This window comes from Rhodamnia argentea, chromosome 10, assembly GCF_020921035.1.
Source record: "Rhodamnia argentea isolate NSW1041297 chromosome 10, ASM2092103v1, whole genome shotgun sequence".
In the NCBI taxonomy this organism is placed as follows: domain Eukaryota; kingdom Viridiplantae; phylum Streptophyta; class Magnoliopsida; order Myrtales; family Myrtaceae; genus Rhodamnia; species Rhodamnia argentea.
Genome location: NC_063159.1, coordinates 6,150,467 through 6,168,669, shown reverse-complemented (window position 1 = coordinate 6,168,669; position 18,203 = coordinate 6,150,467). Strand labels below are relative to the sequence as shown.

At 39.1% G+C, this 18,203-nt stretch overlaps 1 pseudogene; it reads left to right on the top strand.

Moving 5' to 3' along the window:
- The first annotated feature begins 2,677 nt into the window (after positions 1 to 2,677).
- On the top strand, positions 2,678 to 17,849 carry LOC115730962 (annotated as a pseudogene).
- The last annotated feature ends 354 nt before the right edge of the window (positions 17,850 to 18,203 follow it).

The window sequence follows — 18,203 nt, the reverse complement described above, 5'->3', positions numbered from 1 at the left end:
TTGAAGACATCTATAAACCAAGAACAATTTCAATACCATGATTAGCAGATATTTTTGCTTAAATAGCGCTGAAGAAGAAAATGCAATTCTCAAACAAAATGATAAAAGTTAATGTAAACTCAGCATGATAATGGGAAAAATGAATCGAATCAACTCCACAATTAGCAATTAAGAAACAGACATATATAGATAAACATCCCCATTTTGATTCGGACAAAAGGGATTCCATCAATCAAAAGTTTGGAAAAGAAAAGAGCAACATCTCACAAAGCCTAATTCAACATTGTTCTATCTCATGTTCCACGTAGGACAGTACAATGCAGTAAACAAGGTTCTTAAGACTGGAAGCAGCAACAAGACCAACAGATTGCGTCAGCCGGATAACAGAGATAGAAGGTTAAATGGTAAGAAGGGAAGTCAAGAACATTAACAATAACAAGCCAACATTTAATTTGCAACTTCACTCGGTACCCTTCTTTTAGGTGAATGTTAATTATAACGTCAAGTGCAATTAAGTACATCATGAATATCCTCGTTGGACTCAGCTACCTCCACTTCTATTGAAAAAAAAAAAAGGGTCTAGAGACCACCAAGCAACCTACTTCAGTCTCAGCGAAATGATCAATCTGAAGCTTCCACTTCATGGTGAACAATTATCAAAAGAATGAGGAAAGGCCAGCTACCAGAGTTGACAAGAAGAACTAACTAATGATACAGGGATCAAAGATTCAGAATGCTTTCCATACACTAGTATTTGTAAATTTTAGCATTTATAAAATTCCAAATTATGCCAGCATCCTCAAAGTAAGTAAAAGCACAACCATATTTTGTAATTTGTAAAATATTCTTGAGTTTCTATTACGTTCTTCCAGTAACTAATAATCCCACCTCCCCCTCGAATTAATCTGGAAAAGCAAGTGCTATTCAAACTAAAAAGTTTCTCTTACATGAACACTTAGTTCCTAATATCTCAGCGTACACTTTAACAAGGTTGCATAGCAGTATAAAGGGGAAACAGAGATACAACAAAACACACTGGACAAGGACAAATCTCGCAACAAGTGTCACAAACCTATAAGATTCATGTAGGATAGGGCTAAATAAACTCATGTAGCCAGTCACACCAAAGAATTAGCCACTTTTGCTATTGCCATTATGGTTGCTAAGTAGACAGCCAAATTGAACAGATTAACAATATAGTGATGTCATGTTCTTGGAGATGAGAGTCATCAGAACCAGAAATTATTCCAAGGAACGATGTCAAATTATACTGACCAAAGAGGGACCTACAAAACAGGAGCTATCCATGCTGATCGACCTGACTTATTCCCACAGGTGTTGCAATTTTCCTCTATTTCAATCAGGTGTTGCAAATATTCACTCTCTTAAAGCAGGGAGCCCCAAGATCTTTTTTTTTTTTCAAAAGAAAATCAACTAGAAGTAGCAAAGAGAGATACCCATTTCACGGCATGGAATAACAAACAAAAAGCTATAGACCAGAAATGTGATTATCAAGATGGGACTCACGGTGTCTTCCGTTTCGATGCGAACTTGCGTTGAAGGAGTCGAAGCAGCCGAAGCAGCTGAAGCAGTCGCAGAGTCGGCCATTAAGCGGATAGCGAGGCAAGGAGCCGAAGCAGTCGCATGCAATCTAATGGAGAGAGAAAACAATGTAGTCCAGTAAGACTAAGACGTTCACCAACCAGCAATTTTTAAAATAGACCAAGGCTTTCGAGGGATGCGAGGGAAAGGTTAAACAAATCAAAATTAAATATACAGAGCACAAATCAATGGAGTGATATGATCTTGGCTTCACAGCAACACAAATTGAAGTAACAATTTTTTTTTAACTTGAAGTAACAAAATTTTTTCGTCATTAGACTTGTTATTAAAATTGACAGCAAGTATTTGACATCAAGGCATGAAATCGGTCTAAGAACCAAAAGAACTATATAACACACGACAGTTCATATTAACAGCCGCCGAACAAATAAGTAAGCCGAATCTGCATTCAAACCGAGGTTCTCACTTCTCAAGCACTCTTAGATGATGCAATTAAAATAAACAAGCCCCAGCTCGGGAGACTCCGAGAAATCCCCCGACTTACATTTGATTGAGCCGTGTCTTCTGCTATGAGCTACCAATTAGCACAAAAAGAGGCTCACGCAACAACCCACAAAACCAACCACCAAGTCAAAATTTAAATAAAAAAAAAAAAGACTCAAGAGCTAAAAAACAAACGAGACAACTTATGATGTCGGAAGCTAATGAGGAGAGACCACCGACCTGAAGAAACTGGATTCAGCGACGCCGCAAACCCTAGGCGATCAAAACCAGAATCGAATCATGGAACTAGAATCTAGAGACAAGCATACACCTTGCAAAACACGAAGAATGCTTAGGAGGAGCACTCACTTGACGCGAAAACATGACAAGCTCGTCCGTTCGGATCTGGTCCTTATCTTGTGGGTCGGGCAGGTCCTTGAGGTGGATTAGGAGGGACCCAACCAAGGATTTGGTAGTCTCGGAGGGTTTAAAGTGGAAAACTTTGAGGGAGAGGACGGAATCGAGGAGGCGGAAGGCACGAGGGATTGTGAACTGTTCGTTGCGGATACGTCGGGTTGAGCCGTAATCATCGGACTTGGTGGCGAGGCGGCAATCGGGATCGATCCAGAAGATGGCGTATGGCTTGAGGTCGCCGTTCTTCCGGTTGGCGTGCTTGATGAGGTGCTCGACGTTGATGATGGTGAGGTCGAGCACGAGGGGCTTCAATGACGGGATGCTAAAGGTAAAAAGGAGAGGTCGATTAGGGTTTCGGGAGCTCTTTTTTCGGGGGTGAAAAAGAATAGAGGCATTGAAAAACGTTAAAGTTAATAAAATGGGCCTTTAAGAAGATGGGCCTTTTTTTTAGTTCGGTTAACCGCGTACCGAACCATATCGATCATAAATTTCCCGAACCGAAAAATAAGAATGATTTTTTATTTCATTACCTAAACCGAAACCGTACCGAACCGAAATGCGTGAAATTTTTGGTTCGGTTCGGTTCGGTTAACGGTTCGGTTCGGTTTTTCGGTTTTATTTTGACACCCCTACTAACAATAGGTTCAACTTCACTAATGCGCATGCAACTGATAAAAGTCGAAGTGAGAATATGATGATTCCTTATCCTATTTAACCTAATGGGCAACAAATTTATCCTTAGTTTTACTAGTAATCTTAGTATGCGCGTGAATATCACCGGTGATATAATGTCAAAGTCGGCATCCTTTCGAGTGAATTGATATTTCTTGAGCCCATAGAACATAAATGGAACCACTCAAAATGGTCTGAGTGGGCATTGAGACTTTTAATTTATCCATTATATGTACTTTACCAGCATAAAAACAGAAAGCCCAGCAAAATTGCACTTTAAAAGTATCAATCGACTAGCAGGCGAGAAACTCCACAATCATTTTTTCGACGCGAATGGAAAAATCAAGGGTTAAGAGGAAGGATCTAGCAAATTAACCCCTCAACAACAAAATTCGGTCCTACAAGATTTGTTCCTGGGAGATCAAATAACTATAATCGCCAAGGCATTGACAAGCAAACTTGAATCTCTTCTTGGACTTACTATCAAAACAGCAATTTCTACGGAGGATCTAAGTTCACACTGAAGATCACGACAACCCATGTATTGCACTCTGATGGAAAATGATGGAAAAAATATATTAAAAGTGTCAAAAGTTATGTACAACACTCACTTTAGTATAAAAAATTTCCGTCGAACACTTTAGTGCTAATTATTTTTTTTTAAAAAATCAATCACTTAAGTGATCCAACGGAAAATTGTGGCACTAAAGTGAGCGTCGTACACAATTTTTAGCACTCCCGATATTTTTTTTTCCCTCGAAAATGATTGAATAAATGATGAGAAGAAGATCCAATTTTTTTTTTCTGATTTCTGGTTTGTCTTGTTCCTCTAGTATCTCTGCTTCGGATGACACGGAACGGCGTGCCCCCGGGGGAAGATTTACAGGGGCAACGATCTGCGTCTACAGGAGGGGAATCTGACCGGCTCGTTTCGAGAGAAGGTTCTCGCCACGCGTCGGCGTCGCGTTGGCGGCGGCGGCGGTCGTGAGAATTTCGGGAGGTGAAGGGTTGCTCGTGCTGGATGATGACCGGTGGGGACAGGACAGGAGTGCGTGTGATCATGAGGCGTCCTATGGGATGGACGATCGGAGGTGAAAGTTGCTGTTGCTCTCGAGAATCTCGCACGTGGGAACTGTTCCCCCCAATGTTGACCAAAGACTCATCTCTCTCTCTCTCTCTCTCTCTCTCTCTAGCACGCAATCGCACCGAATTTATTGTCATTGTTCGAAAGTTTAATTCCATTTTCCCCTAATTCTCCGATCATGGAATTTTCTTCGATGATCTTTGGACATTTCTCTTATTTCACGCTCGTCGTAGTCTATGCCGAAGGGCCTTAGGGACTATCATTGTGTAATATTATCCACTTTGATCTGGAGCCTTCGTTGTAAATTGCGAGCAAATTACACGACTACGTCGAAAAGGAAATAGAAATTGTCCGCTAGCAATCGACATTTTGTCGGCACGTGTTCTTCGGATTCTCCAGGAGTATTGGTGGAAAAAATACAAAAAAAAAATCATTAATTTATTATATTGGCAATAATTCAATTTTAATTTTTTAATTAAATCGTTTCAATGCTAAACCTTTTTAAATTGGTATGAGATGAGTATATCTGGTCAATTTTGATTGAAAATTTTTATGCACGACCCGGTGCTAACGTGATTTTTTTTTTTTTACAATTTGCTAATATTTTTTTTGAATCTTTATTTGCTTTTTTTCTTTATTTTTTATTGTTTTTCCATTTCCTCGTGGCAAGGGCTCGACCCTTGCGGCCTCTAGCGAGGGCTTGGCAGCCCTCGCCCGTGGCTTGAAAAAAATAAAAATATTAAAATTTTGTTCATGTCGGCGTTGTCATGTCGGGGTGCTGTGCTATTAGAGCTAGTGGGATTTTCTTAGCTTTTTTTTTTTTTTTTTTTGTGAAGGATGGTATTTTACTCTTTTTATTCGGGATTCAGGATTTTAGATTTGAGATGCTAATTGTAAGTTTTAAAAATTAGCAATTATCCCAAGTTGAAGCACCCAATAACCCAAGATGCTCACATCGTTAAAAACACTTAACCTTGGTCGAAACAAATGTCTTTTAACAGGACGATTTCTATTATTCTGTATCGCAAAAGAAGGAGAAGATTTTCGTACAAGTAAATTTCTGAAGAAGTTAGTAAGTGCCAACAAGATATTGATGATGAAGAGCGCGCATGATCACTCTTTTAGAGCAGAGATTCATCCGGTAACGCAACATCCGAAACAGAAATTCGTTTGTTATGCAGTTTCATTTTTCTACTTCTAAAGTATTTAACTAATTAGGGTCGGATCGGATATGGATTGGGTTAAGTATGGGTCGTTAAATTTGTACTGTATGAAAATGTATCAAAGCGAGTTAAATGGGTCAATATGAGTCGAACCATATTTAACCCGACCCAAATTCGACTCAACCCACCCGTTTGACACCTCTAGGCATAGGCAAGGAAGCACCAAAACTACCCATACTTTTCACTTCGATATATGAGCTCGGTCATCGTATTCATTAATATAATTTTCAGCATAAAATTGGCCCCATTTCCATAAATAATTAAATGAAAAATTATACGTAAATCCATCAATATTTTCATTTCACTTTTCTAGAATAACATGCATTTTAGGTTATGATCAATAATTTTTTACGGAAGATTTTGTGTTAATAATGTTCCAGTAGTAGAAATTTTCAACTGTTATCAAATGAAATTTTGTTTTAGAAACAGAAATTTTATCCTATTATCAAACACATTTATCTAATCAGAAATCAATTTCTAGAGTAGAAGTAGAAAAATCAATTCTACTCAGAAGAAGAAGTATAAAAAGTAAATTTTGGCCAGAAGTTGATTCCCGAGGCAAAAGTTTTGCCATGCACACCCTATATTGTTGGCTACCTGATTTTTTCTCGAAATTTTTTTGTAACTTCACGGCACATTTATTAAATTGTGAGCCCTTTATGATAGGTTATAAATTTGCAAACTTTTCTTCCTTCTTTTTCTTTTACCAAAGATTTACATTTTCGAACACCTTTTTGAATCTACTAATCTAAAATTTGAATTATCACCAACTTTGTTCTGATTATATTACTATATCGTTTTGAGTTGCCAATTATAACTTGAGGTACTTACCAATATTCATTTGGTCTCTTTTAATTGATCAACTTCTGTTATCGCTTATTGACTTTTAATTGTCCTTCTCACAAAAACCTTCGATTTATCAATCTTACATGAACTTGCAACCTTTATAAGTTTGACTTCCTAGCATTTCTCCCATTAGTATACCAACTAATTTTGGTTTACCAGCTCTTGTTTGAGTTTCTTCCCAACCTTTTTTCTAAGACATTTACCAACTTTACTCCTATCAATTTATCAGTCTTAATTGAACTTACAACCTTTATATGTTTATTTGTGTTTTCTTTTAAATTACCAACTTGTTTAATCTCAGAGGGGGAAAAAAAAAACTTCTCTTACCCTTTATTTCATTTCTTACCGATGGATTTTATTTATTAGGTACGACTTATATTCCTTGGTTACCAAGATTTTCTACGATTAAGTTACCAACTTATTTTGTATTACTAGTTCTTCAGTTAGTCACCCATGCTTTTTTGGTAAATTTTACTAATATAATTCTCTTCTCTTTTACAAAGAAATATTTTATATATTTTCAATTTTTATTACATTTCTTAACAGTGCCTGAAATTTACCAACTATCACATCAAATTACTAACCTTTATTCGAATGAATTATCAGTGCTATTCCCACTTAAATAACCGAATTGAAAAGTTGGTAAATAAATAAATAAATAAAAAGCCAAAGAAATAGTATTGGTAACTAACTCAGATGATCGATATCTAAAACTAGTTAATAACTTAATATGAGAAAAAGTTGATTTAACACTTATATTTAAGTTAGTGATTCGACACAAAAATTGAGAAAGATTCAAACCAGAAGTGGTCACGCAGCGCGACGATTCATCTAATCTTTAAGCAATAGGAATTACACCTTGTTAATAATAGTTTACTTTCTTGAAGACTACTAGTCTTTAATAATGATCCGTCAAATTGTGAATACTCACATGCACACAACGATAATTATAATGAACTAACAATGTCTTGGCCCTTTGTTTATGGGCTATATACTTGTGGAAAGTCAACTGTGATTAAGGAAGTTTAAAATCGGAATTAACAAACCAAGATTGTTATTTCTCGTCAGTTTCCAACCGCAAAATTCTGAATGTTCACATTTACAGGACAAAAAAAAAAAATGGACTAAGAATGTCTTGGTCCTTGTATATGATTATGAGCTATATACTTGACCAGATACAAGCGTCTGCTCAACTCCACAAAGCATGTTGGCGAAGTTCCTTCCCATGTTTCTTTGTATCTACCAAAAAACAGAATAAAATGTTATTCTGATTAAGGCCGAGCATAATGGACCGACCTAATCGAAAATCACCTGGATTGGACTAAACCATTCGGTTTGGTCTGGTTCCTAAGGGCTCTGGTCCGAGTTTCGGTTCCATAAAATTGGAACCAGTTATGGTCGGTCCGATTCCCTATTCTAGTGGGTAACCCAACCACTCGGACCGGATTGAAAAATATTTTTTTGAAAGAATAATTTGGTAAGTGTAAACCTAAACCTAAAAATGCTTTGGATGCATGGTATGGCTTTCAATTTCTTTGTATCTACCAAAAAACATAATAAAATGTTATTCTGATTAAGGCCGAGCATAATGGACCGACCTAACTGAAAATCACTTGGATTGGACTAAACCATTCGGTTTGGTCCGGTTCCCAAGGGCTTTGGTCCGAGTTTCGGTTCCATAAAATTGGAACCAGTTATGGTCTGTCTGGTTCCCTATTACAATGGGTAACCCAAACACTTGGACCGGATTGAAAAATATTTTTTTGAAAGAATAATTTTGTAAGTGTAAACCTAAACCTAAAAATGTATGGGATGCATGGTATGGCTTTTAGGTTTAACGACGACGCGATGCAATTAACAAGAGGTGGTCCGATGAATATGTAGTTAACGGGAAATTTTTCTAACAACAAATCAATAAAAAAAAAAAGCGACCATTTCAATGATTGGACAACCCGGGAGCTTGAGCAGATCTACCGGTTTGGTTCGGTTCCCGATCCTTGAAACTAGGAACTGATCTTCCCGATCCAGTTCTAGATTCCCAATTCCAGGATAAGACTGGACCAAAATGGGAACTGATCACCCCTAATTCTCATTGCAAATCATTGCGAGAGGACTAGCTGTTGCATTACTGATGTATCGAATTTTAAACAGTTAATAAGTGCAACTCATTATTGATTGATTTACTCTACATATCAAGGTCTACGCCAAAAACGATTCCCCATGAATCCCGTGGGCAGTACTTGTTGCGATCTCTCCTATATTTAAGTGATCATTATTCGGCATTATTGGATTTATTAATTTGATTAAGAGATTATATTTATCGTGTTTTGGTCAAGGGAGAATAGATCGGATGAATTATCAAACAAGTAAAAATAGACAGAAAAATCCAAAAGTCACAACCCGAATATTAGGGGTGAGCGGTTCCAGGTTCGGGGTAGGTTCCACCTAAAACCTGGAACCTACCTAATAGTACAGGTTTCTCATTTTTTGGAACCTAAAACCTACCATACGTACTACGGAACCTGGAACCTACCCTATCACAGGTTCCGCAGTCCGGTTCCAGGGTACCCGGGAACCCGCAATTTTACTAAGAACACTTAAGAAAAGCAACTCAACATCCACATAATCATTTTTAATCATAGAGAGCGATTTACGATTGGTCAAAAAAAGCCGATGCATTATCAAAGTGCAAGATTGTGAATTATAAAACATGAGCCTCGGAGAATTCAAAGTATTTGCAATGTACCGGCATGCCACCTGTACAATACCTTTTTGAAATTATCTCGAATCTCTTCCCTATTTGAGTACAACACAATCGAGCTCAAGTTTTCAATTTTTTTTTTAGCTTGCTCTTGTAAACTTCTCTAACGTTTAGCTTAGGCTTTCTTTTCCTCCACCAACTCTAGAGCAATTCGCTCCCTCTCCAGTGAGTGATTTCAAGATCACATTCCCAATTTTTTTGATTCATATACAATATAAGTAGCAACATTCTCAATTTTTATGACATATATAAAAAGTGCCGGTTCCGGTTCCGATTCGAGTTCCGGTTCGGTTCCTTAGAGAACCGGGAACCGAAATCGGAAACCAGAAATGGGACCCTATTTCACTAGAATTGGGAACCGGATCAGAATCATAGGTTCGGTTATCCGGTTCCCGATTCTACCCTAGAACCATGCTCACCCCTATCGAATATAAGCAAACGTATGATTCCCTCCTCCTCTTTGTAAGTAAACAACGTTGGACTTGTTTTATGTGGACTTTTTTAATCCTTGTGAGGGTGAGGTGAACAATGTTTTTCTAGTATTTTACACTGGTAATCCTAGGTTTTAACTTTTAACACACTCTTTAGATTAACGCATTCACTTTCATGGCCCGCCACAGCAATTATGACAAGATGTGGAAGATGGAAATTACATTATCTTGCTAGAAGTTTTCACTAGAAATAAACAAATTGAAATGACAAATTATTTGAAAATGACGAAAAGCAACTTGGTCTTTCCATTTCATCAACTCGGTTACCGAGCATTCCGGAATAATTTAGGGAAAAAAATGAAATATTTGCGGTTGGCAAGCCTATCACCGCCTCCCAGCCAACATGTTAGTAGCCACGAAATCTATCCACCCGATGCATGCAAAGCTAGGCTACGCAGCGGTAACCATGCAATGATTTTTGCACATAACCTGGATCAAACTCGCGGAAAGAAAGAAAGGTAACCAGATTAACCAATTAGGCCAACCGCCTTGGTGGCGACTTGGTTACACTATTGTCGATGCGCAGACCTGGCGAATCCTCGATTCACCTGTACCGGACCGGACCTCTAAAATGTGCACAGCACGAATTGAGAAAGCCTCATGACCTTAATTTTGCATGAACTCTTAATTGGTCAAGTCAGTATTTATTATTGTCGAGACATGTGAAACGTGCATGCATGAAGTTGGGTAATCGTCTATGTAAAGGAAATGGATAGTTTACATTTCCATTAGGGTGCCTCTGTGTATTATATATTAATCAGGAGAAAGGCAAGGTTTCAATTTTTCGGGTTTGCAATGACAGACAGAACGTGGGTAAGCGAAGCTGTTAACACACAACAGAGATGGAGGACGCCATTAATGGCGGATTGTACAGATGGTGTTGTAAACTTTATTGCGCGAGACAGAATGTCATCATTATCAAAACATTGCGTGAAAGCTGGCTCAAATTTAACGTTTTTCACGTGCAAATTGGGACCTCTTGCTGTTTGTAAATTGCAGACAAAATACAAGACGGTCGAAAAGGGAACTAGGAAATTTGTCCAAGTCATAAAATGTCACTGTTCGAGAAAGCAATCGGGATTTTGTCGGAGTGTGTTCTTCGGATATTCCCCAGATTGGGAGTATGGGAAGGTGTGGCTTGGCCACAATGTTGCAACTTCTCATCTCCGTCCGGCCTTGTATGTGTACTCCGTTGGAAGAAGGATCTAGGTGGTTGTTGGGCGGACCAGAGCGCCGGGTGTTGAATCTATCGCCTTTTCGATTTGTCGAATTATGAGATTTTGTACTGACAGATAAGTCTTGCGAGATCCCGAACTAGCACGACGGGTTTTCTGAGCAATGCTAAAGCAGATTGGGCGTGATTAGACCGATTGATAGTGTGTCGATAGCCGACCGGAACGGGAGTACCTACTATCATATCAAAGCCAGCCAGGTTAGGCATGTTGGCTGGCAGCTAATTCACCGTTAATGGAGCCCATTAGAGATGCTACGGCACCTACTGGGTTGTCTTGATAGTAATGGTTCCGGTGCCGGTGGACAATGGCGGCTGGTGTTAGTAGGGGTGAGCGGTTCCAGGTTCCTTACAGGTTCCACCTGGAACCCGGAACCTACCCGTCCAAACAGGTTCCTCATTTTTTGGAACCTGGAACCTACCTGTCACACCTTGGAACCTGGAACCTACCCCGTCATCAGTTCTAGGGTCGGTTCCAGGGTACCCGAGAACCTATCAATTTCTTTTATTTTCTTTTATTTTTTCATTTTTAGTTAAGCAAAATGAGAGTAAACACTACAACATCTAAGAGAAAGTAGATGTGAGTGATTTTAGGCTCTGTACAAATTACATTTAAAACCCGAAACCAATCCATTGCAACACATTTATCATTTTTTGGAACCTGAAACATAAAAAATTGTTTGACTCCAAATTATACAATTATCATCAAATGCCATATAACGTTGTATGATTGTGCAAAAATATATACCAAGAAAAATATAAAAATTTATTTCAGAATCCAAGGTCCAGGTTCCAGGTAGTGGAACCTGGAACCTACCCGTTGGAACGGGTTCCTCAATTTTTGGAACCCGGAACTTACCCTGCATATTTTGGAACCTGGAACCATAGCGGATCCTACAGGTTCCGGTTCCAGGTGCTGGGTTCTACCTTGGAACCATGCTCACCCCTAGGTGTTAGGTGAAAGGGACTGCCGGCTCTATGAGGGAAGATTTTATTCTTTTTATTCAGGATTTCGGGTTTTAGATGCGAGATACTAATTGTAGATTTTAACCGAGGGCGCAAATTCATATGAGAGTTAAGCTTGGAAGGTGGTTTTTGTGATTATCACAAGTAAGAAACACCAATCACCCAAGGCATATATGCCCACAAATATTACAATCAGGCTAGATCGGTCCGGCTGCTAAGCCTAATTTTTTTTTTTTTTCTATGGGACCTATTTCCACGCCTGGAAGCCCATCTTCCTACATGCACTTTTGGAATGGGAGAAGTGTCAAAAAAGTCCTAAACCTATTGTATTAGTGCCAATTCAGTCCTAAACCTTTTTTTGGTGCCAATTTAGTTGTAAACATTTTGTATTGATGCCAATTAAGTCCTAAACCTTTTATTGGTGCTAATTTAGTTCTAAACCTTATGTATTGTTGTCAATTTAGTCTTAAATACACTTTACCAAACACTACTTGCGGTTGAGATTGCATGCCTGGAAGCCCATCTTCCTACATGCACTTTTGGAATACTACCCAAAAAAAAAAAAAAAAACAATACTTGGTCGAAATGAATGCCTTCGTATTAATTGGGAAGGCATATGAGATTTGAAATAATTTGAACTCAGAACCTCCTGCTATATGAGATTTAGTGGGAGTTAGATAAATGTGTGATTAAATATTTTAATATTTTATCAGGCGAGACATTTTTACCGTTCCATATGAAAGAAAAGGACATTTTTTTCCCTTTACTGGTAGATTTTGAAGAAGTTGTTTAGTGTCAATAAATATCCGCGAAACAATTACTAGTTACCTGATTTTCTTGGAATTTATTGGTAACCCACCGATATTTTTAGAAAATCATAACTTCTTTTCAACTGTTTACAAATTTAAAACTTATCTTTCTTTATTTTACCAACCACTAAGTTTACTGGCATGATTATAAAAAAATCCGTACTTTTGGCACGGTTTGCCCATTGTAGATAACGTTCTAACAAAGGCATCAAAAATTAATTAGGCCCTACTTGATTTAGCATTTGATCAAGGGACTTTGAGAAAATGCAAATACCTTTGAGCTAAAGGTCTTTTTCAAAATGTAAGTAGTATTTGGTAAAATGTATTTTAAAAACACATTTGGAAAGTAACTTTGATATAAATGTTGTTTGGTGAAAAATGAATTTTGTAAAGTATTTTTACTTTTTGAAAAAAAAAAAGCAACGGCCGGCGAGTAGGCGACGGTCGGGGGGTCGGCGGGCGATGGCTAGGCGGCGGTGGCGGCCGCCGGTGTGACCGGGTAGCGGACGGCGGCGGTGAAAGGGGGCGGGCGGGCAACGGCCGGGGGCCGCGGGCGATGGCGAGTGGTGGGCAATCGACGGGGGCCGATGGGCGGCGACGGCGGCGGAGGATGGCGGGCGGTAGAGGAAGGCGGGTGGCGGAGGATGGCGGGCGGTGTTGACTTGCGGCGGGCGGGCGGGGGCAGCCGGGGCTGTTGCGGCGGCGACGACAAGCGAATGTGACAAAGTTAAAAAAAAAAAAAATCAGTTGCATTTTGCAAAAGTCTTTTAGCCCAAAGTACCTCTAGAGATACTTTGGGCTAAAGGACTTTGGAGAGCATTTGAGATACAATTGCATCTCCCTAAGGTGAGCCAAAAAATGAACCAAACACCATTTGCATTTGACTAAGGGACTTTAGAGCCCTAATGCTCATTTCCAATGCTGAACCAAACGGGACCTTAGTTTCATGATCTTGTGAGGCATACGTTTTAAGCAATTGACATGAAATTTGACTGTTAATGAAAGTCCGAGTCCATCGAGGACGGGCCATTTCGCCCACAATAAGAAGTATTGCAAGACAAATGAAGACAATCTTAGGCTTCTTTTTTTTTTTTGCAAAAAATAAATGATTTAAAAAATAATTTTCTAAAAATAGCTATTTATATCGCTTGAAATTATTAGTTCATGAAAAATGTTCCACTATCGATAATGGTATATATGTCTATACATTTTCGTAGACGATGAATTTTTTTTCTTTGTTCAATTTTGTAAGGAATACATGTCAATTTTAAGCATTTTCAATAAATTATGGGTCAAAATATAAATTTATCAAATAAATATATCCGACCACTCCAAAATTGATATTCCAAGCCAACTATAAAAAAAAAAAAACTAATCGTGAATTCCTGGTAGAAAAAGAAGAAGAAACTCACTGCTGATATTTTTATATACACATAATACTTTATCATGTGTATGTGTTGTGGCGTATCGTATGTCACACGTTAGTGTCGATATTACTTAGTGTACAACAATGGATAAAAATCATCATCTCTTTTTGACAGTTCACATGATTATTTGTGTTCTTTTCATTCCCGATCATTTTTTCATCAATAGTTTTTTTTTTTTTTTGGCGTCTACTTTCCAATCACTACAATTTATTGGCATGGATTAAAAAAAAAAATCCATACTGTTGGCTCGGTTTGCTAGAGGTGGCAAAATGGGTCTAGAACCCATATTCAACCAATATTTAATGGTGGTGGGTCAAAAATGGGTTAGCTTAAGTGCTTAAATGGATTATAAATGGGTTACTTAGAAATCTAATGTATTCTAAATGGATTTTAATTGGATCATAAATGGGTTAGGTAAGACAATTAGAGAGTCATAAATAGATTTTATTTTGAATATTTCAAAAAAATTTCAAAATTGTTAATATTTTATTATTTTATTATAACATTAATTTTTCTTTTCTTTTTTACTTTCTATTTTCTTTTTTTGCTGCCTTGGCCGTTGAAGGAGGAGGGAGGAGGAAAATAGGAAAAAAAGAAAAAGAGAAAATAAAATAAAAAATAAAAACATTTTGTAAAAAAATAAAAAAATATATAATAAAAAAAATTCCTAAAATTTGTATTGCATGATTTGGTTAAATATCATTTTTAGCAATATCATTTTTTTATCAAATTATAAGAAACAATTATTGTATGATTTGGTTAAATATAGAAATGTTTAAGAAATATGGGTCGGATATGAGTCAAGTATGAGTCATTGAATTTACATTGGATGAATATGGATCAAAAACGGATTGAATAGGTCAACAAAGGTCAGACCATGTTTGACTCGACCCAAACTCAATCCTACTTACCCATTTTTTTTTTTGAAATCTAACTTCATTCGTATTAAAGATCTTACATAAAGGCCAAGACAAGGGATCATACAAGCCCCAAAGGGTGGGGGCGGGCCAAAGGGCCGAAATATAGTTAACTCTATGCATTTTAACCATATACTTACCCATTTGACACGGTCATGGTTTGCACATTGTAGACAACATTCTAACAAAGGCATTAGAGACCAATTAGTTTCATGACCTAGAGGCATACTTTTTCAGCAATTAACATGAAATTTGACTGTTAATGTAACTCTGAGTCCCATCGAGGATGAGGGATGTCGCCCACAATAAGAAGTACTGCAAGACAACAAAGACAATCTTTCTTTTTTTTTTTTTGTCACAATGAAAAAAATTTTAGAGTCCGTTTATTTTGTGAAAATAAATGATTTGAAAAATAATTTTCTAAAAAATAGCTGTTTGTATCGTTTGAAATTAGTAGTTCATTAAAAATGTTCCATTATTGACAATAATATATATGTCTATACATTTTCTTAAACAATGAATTTTTTTTCTTTGTTCAATTTTGTAAGAAATACAGGTGTTGACACACAAAATCAGCCCAAGCTCAAGAGAGCGGGAAAGCCCTCGGAGCATTGTGGGCTTCAGAAGTCTAAACCATCACAATGGGATTGAGAAACCACCTTCAGCACCGAGGTGCGGGCTGGCACGGCCACCTTCCTCACCATGGCCTACATACTGGCGGTGAACGTGAGCATCCTAACCGACTCGGGTGGCACTTGCACCGTCAAGGACTGCTTCCCGGTCTGCTCCGACCGCACGGTTCCTCTATCAAGCTGCACCGGCCCAACCCAACAAATCGTCCCACCCGACGAGTCGTGCAAATTTCCCCCGATAAACCAGGGCTACGAGCAATGCCTCCGGAAGACGCACAAGGACCTAATTGTGGCCACCATAATGTCATCCTTCATAGGGTGTCTCCTGATGGGGACATTGGCCAATCTTCCCTTAGGCTTGGCTCCGGGCATGGGCACAAACGCTTACTTCGCTTACACCGTGGTCGGGTTCCTAGGTCCGGTAAAGTGCCTTATAAGAGCGCCCTCGCGGCCATATTCATCGAAGGCTGGATCTTTCTTCTGTTGTCGGCGGTCAGATTGCGAGCAAAACTTGCGCAGGTGATCCCGAAAACCGTCCGGGTTTCCTCGATGGCGGGTATCGGCTTGTTTATCGCATTCATCGGGTTACAAAATAATCAAGGAATCGGACTCATTGGTTACAGTCCTTCAACTCTAGTCACGCTTGGAGGCTGCCCTAGATCTTCTAGAGTGGCTTTAGTCCCCGTCGCAATGTTGGCCAACGGCACGGATGGCTCGGCACCTCAAGTCACCGTTTCAGGTGAGATATCCATTTAGCCGTGGTGAGAAAAAGTTTAAATTTTTAAATCTATTACATTTTTGCCAATTTAATTCTAGACATTTTAAGTTTGTCAATTCAATTTTAAATATTTTCACAAATTTTCAATTGAGTCCTGTCGATCGAAATTGCGGAAATCGAGGCACAACCAACGTTGACGTGAGCAATATTAAAATATCTTTTGAAATTTTTATTTACTTTTTCCTTTTTTTCCTTGCCCTTTCTCAGAGCTCGGCAGCTAAGAAAAGAAAAATAGAGAAAAAGATATTAAAAGAAAGAACAAATAAAAAAGAATTCGAAAAAAATATTAAAACATAATAAAACCCTTCCACATCGTTGGCGCCGGCCGTGTCATGTAGGACGGCTAGTGTCCACGTCAACGATTTCCGATCAATAGAACTCAATTGGTAAAAAGTAAAAATGTTTAGGATTAAATTAGCAAACTTAAAAGATTTAGAATTGAATTGACAAAAATTCAATGGGATTATGATTTTTTGGGCAATTTTCCTGCCGTTGTGATCTTTAGGACAAACTAAGATGACTTGCCTTTCCTAATCTTGCTTAACAACGAATTAAGTGGGCTCACTAAGTAAATTTTCTATTTTAGGTGACACAATGTGCATGGGCAATCGCATGGAGAGCCCAACCTTATGGCTTGGCATAGCAGGGTGAATAACGTCAAAGGGGCGATGATATACGGCATCGTCTTCGTCACCATCGTCTCCTGGCTCCGGAACACTGCCGTCACGGTGTTCCCGAACACGGAGCAAGGGAACTTGCACTATCAGTATTTCAAGGAAATTATGGACGTCCACTCGATCAAGACGACGGTCGGAGCTCTGAGCTTCAAGGACATAGACAAAGCCGCGTTCTGGGAGGCTCTAGTGACGTTCCTATACGTAGACATACTCGACACCACAGGGACGTTGTACTCGATGGCCAAATTCGCGGGCTTCACGGATGTGAACGGCGGCTTCGAGGGCCAATACTTTGCCTTCATGTCCGACGCGTCGTCGATCATATTAGGGTCGCTACTCAGGACATCACCCGTCACGACGTTCGTTGAATCGTCAATGGGGATCAAAGAAGGAGGCCGGACAGGGTTGATGGCGATAACCGTGGCGGGTTATTTCTTCCTGGCTTTCTTCTTCACACCGCTGCTCGCCTCGATCCCGGCATGGGCAGTGGGCCGCCGCTGATCTTGGTGGGGGTGTTGATGATGAGATCGGTGGTGGAGATCGAGTGGGACGACCTGAGGCAAGCGATTCCGGCGTTCGTGACCATAATTCTCATGCCACTAACATACTCCATAGCTTACGGCATGATCAGCGGCATCGAAACATATATCGCTTTGCACGTCGGAGATTGGGGGCAGAAAATCCTGGGGACGTACAACATTTGGAGAGACATGGGGCAATGTAATCCACGCAATGACGCCTCAAATGCTGCTAATGACAATAGCGTTCGAGGGGATAACAAGGTTCTTGAAGTTTGATTCAAACGTAGATATGAAGTAGGGATGTTATTCTTTTTGTACTAGAAGTTTTACTCAGTTTCTTGCCAAATTATGTCCAAATGCACTTGATGTTGAAGTTATTTGAGAGGCAACTAAAGTTGTGGCATCGATTCAGCAAGTGCGCTCAACCCGAAATCTTCGAATTCCCATCCTCATCTAAGAGCCGAATTCTCCGATTTCATGTCTCAGCGGCAAACACCTCGGCTACAACAACAGTTGACAGCAGCAGCAATCAGCTGTTGAAAGTAGCTCCAGGCAACATCCTCCTTCGGCTTACCTTTGGCTCCCTTGTTGAATAGCTCATCGCCTTTGGCATCATAATCCATGACAAAGCAAACCTTGATCTTGGTGGCCATGACCTCATAAAGCTCCACCGCATTCGGGGTACCTGATTAGTCTCATGACGGGACT